We start from the raw sequence: 3,440 nt of genomic DNA on the forward strand, positions 1-3,440 counted from the left end.
CTTCAGCTGAAGGCAAGCACTCTACTACTTGACCCACAGCACCACTTCAGGTTTTCTGAGTGGTTTATTGGAGATAAGAGTCTCACAGACTCTCCTGCCTGGACTTTGAACCATAAACCTCAGATCTTACCTCCTGGGTAGCTAGGATTATAGGCATGAACCACTGGGGCCCTGCAATGCAACAAGTTTTTACCACATACCTTTGCTTCAAGAGCTTTGTTAGTGTTTGCTTACTATTGTCCAGAATTCCTTTGTACTGGACACCAGACTTAACACTTCACATATCATTCCTTCTGAGCTATAAATATTTATACTAATATTGTATTTATTGTTAATATTCTCCAGAATTCCTTTGTATTGGACATCAGACTTAACACTTCACATCTCATTCCTTCTGAGCTATAAATATTTATAATAATATTCTCTTTTTTTCTTTTTTGATTAAATTATTTTATTAATAATTAATTAAACAATTAATTATTAATTATTTCAAGGACATAATTGTTTAACAAGCTAAAAAGATAACCTACAGAATGAGAGATCTTTGCCAGCTACATGTCAGACAATGGCCTAACATCCAGAATATACAAAAAGCTCAAGAAACTAAGCCTTCAAAGAATCAACAATCTAATTGATAAATGAGCAAATGAGCTAAACAGTCTTTTCAGAAGGACAGATACATGAACATCTGATATATCAACATCGGATAAATAATATTCTCTTAATTGTTAATATTTTACATTTTGCCTGCTATTCTAAAATTATAGTTGCTGTAAATCTTTTAAATGTTGAAAGTTGGATGGATTCCATACCCCCTTCATTTGAACTCAAGACATACCAGAAGTGGTGCAGTGGCTCAAGTGGGAGAGCACTAGCCTTGAGCTGATAGAGCTGAGGGACAGCGACCAGGCCAAGAGTTCAAGTCCCACAACAGACCAACAATAAACAAATAAAATAGCATACATGTTCTAACTCTAAGTGAAGATATTGTTTTGGAAAATAGACCTTAGTAGATTTCACTAGGACTTGTTCTAATTCTGCTTTTTTGTAATACTCCCTCTATTGTATCTCTTCCTTGTTTTTACTCTAGTAGGTATATCTCTGCTTTCTTTTGCATGCAGTCCCAGTGTTCATTTCCAGCCTTCCAGTTGAACACGCATAAATCCCTAGTTGGCTCCACACCACCCGGGGGAGCCTCTCTCTTGAGAACAGAAGCTTCTGGAGCAGGCAATGTGGCATGGGCTGCTTCTAGTTTTGCCTTTGAACCCAACAACTTGATAGTGACCAGATAACCTCTATCTCACTGGGACTGGGTGTTACAAGCCATGTCATGTGGTATTGTGTGATGCTCAAGTGTGCTGGTCCCCTGGAGAAGAACACAGGGCATGGTTTATGTAGGGGCCTCTGGGTAGGGCCAGACTGAACTGTCTCCAGACTCCTTGGCCTCATGAATTGAGTTTGGATTGTGGTACCAGTGTTGGCCAGTGTGGTACCAGTGTGGCTCCTGAATATAGGAATGTATTTGGATGTTTATCGGCTGGCAGCCTGGATATAATATTTCTGAAAAGGCAAGCATCTCTTAGCCTCCTTCTCAGTTTATCAAACCCCACCCAATGCTACGGGAGCACCCCCAGAGGATGTGAACTGACCACCTGTGGAAGGAAGCCAGGCTTTAGGTTTCTTGTTACTTTACTGTCAATCCTTATTGATGGTTGTTACAATATTCTTTTGCATTTACAGGATTTTAAAACTTTATATATCATGCTGTAATTATATGTAACTATATTGTCTTACATATCAGACCTTAGAAGATTGCACATATGTACATGTTGTCAACTCTGCATATTTTTTACAGTTTTTCTATTTTTATCTTTTGCATTGACAATATTACTTACATACTTGTGCGTAATTATTACAAGTGAATATTTTTGTTGAAGTCATTCCTTAAGTTTGTTCTCATCTCTAGATGTTGTTTAAATTAATTTATACTGATGACATTTCAGGGCAAAACTATATTGTGATTTTTAGGGTAACCCTAACAATGCGAGGTGCAGCATGAGGCACACATGTAGGTATCGCTTCTGACCAGCTGTGGTAGACAGATCCTCTAATAAACACTACGTGCAGTAGGTCTGGTGGATATGGCTAGGTGTAGAAGATGTCTGCATTTTTTTTTTTTGATTGTGGGGCCTGAACTCTGGGCCTGAACTCTTCAGCTCAAGACTAGCGCTCTACCACTTGAGCCACAGCGCCACTTCCTGCTTTTTTTCTTTTTGCTTATGTGGTGCTGAGGAATCAAACCCAGGGCCTCAGGCATGCAAGGCAAGCTCTGTACCACTGAGCCACCTTCCCAGCCTGGATGCAACTAATTTTAAAGTTTGACTAAGTCCTTTTATTATTTTAGTAAGTCAACAAGACTCCAAAAGAACAAGTTCAAAATTAAATGGGACCCAATATTACTATGTAGAATGGAAGGTGAACCAAAAAAGATAATACACGATTGCAAGCTCTACCAGTTAGATCCACTGTTAAAAGGAATTCACCAATGCAGTTAACCATAGTAATATAAACAATACAAAAGAAAAAATGTGCATTCTAAATATACCAATCAAGGCAATGTTTTTCCCAACCAGACTTTGGTACAGTCTAGTGACTTCTGAGAGTCTGTCATATATATTGTTATTCATACTGTTGGGTGTTTTTTGCCCTGCTTAGTCTAGTTCTTCCTTATGTAGATTAGGCACTTTTGTTTTCTGTCCTTGAGTTCACTGAATCTTCATTCGTCACCTCTATTTTGCTCACCAAGTCCATCTGTGGATTTCTCACATTTTAGCCATAGAATTGTTAACTAAAAATTCTAGAATGTCATTGTTGTGGATGAGGCTACTGTACTAGACTCCAACAGGAAAATCACGATGGAATTCCTCATGTGAAAGTTCCCTGTCACCACCGCAAACTAAGTTATCTTTCTTTAAGACAAAGCAAGAGAGCAAATCTGGACAGCAGTCCAAGTTTCCAATCTAGCATGAGAAGAAAATTCTCTTTGGTTTAATCCTCACAAAAAGTACCTTAAAGTAGCTAAAATTAACTGATTATTTTTCTATATATATTCTCCATATCCTCATGAAGGGAAAAGTGACTCTTGCAATAACCAAAATGCTCTTTATTCTTTATGACTTCTTTCCCCTGGGGCTAGAACTCATGGTCTGCATGGTTCTGCTGTGTTTTATCACTCAAGGCTGTCATTCTACCATTTGAGCCACAGCTGCACTTCCTGCTTTTTGATGGTGAATTGGGGGTATGCATATTGTTCAAGTTCCTGCTCATGCTGGCTTTGGATCATAATCCTCAGATCTGAGTCTCCTGAGTAGATAGGATTTCTGGCAGGAGTCCCTGGTGTGGCACTGAGGTGTGGGTCTTGGGAAGTTGTGAGTCTTTAG

Source organism: Dipodomys ordii, unplaced genomic scaffold, assembly GCF_000151885.1.
Source record: "Dipodomys ordii isolate 6190 unplaced genomic scaffold, Dord_2.0 Scaffold100, whole genome shotgun sequence".
In the NCBI taxonomy this organism is placed as follows: domain Eukaryota; kingdom Metazoa; phylum Chordata; class Mammalia; order Rodentia; family Heteromyidae; genus Dipodomys; species Dipodomys ordii.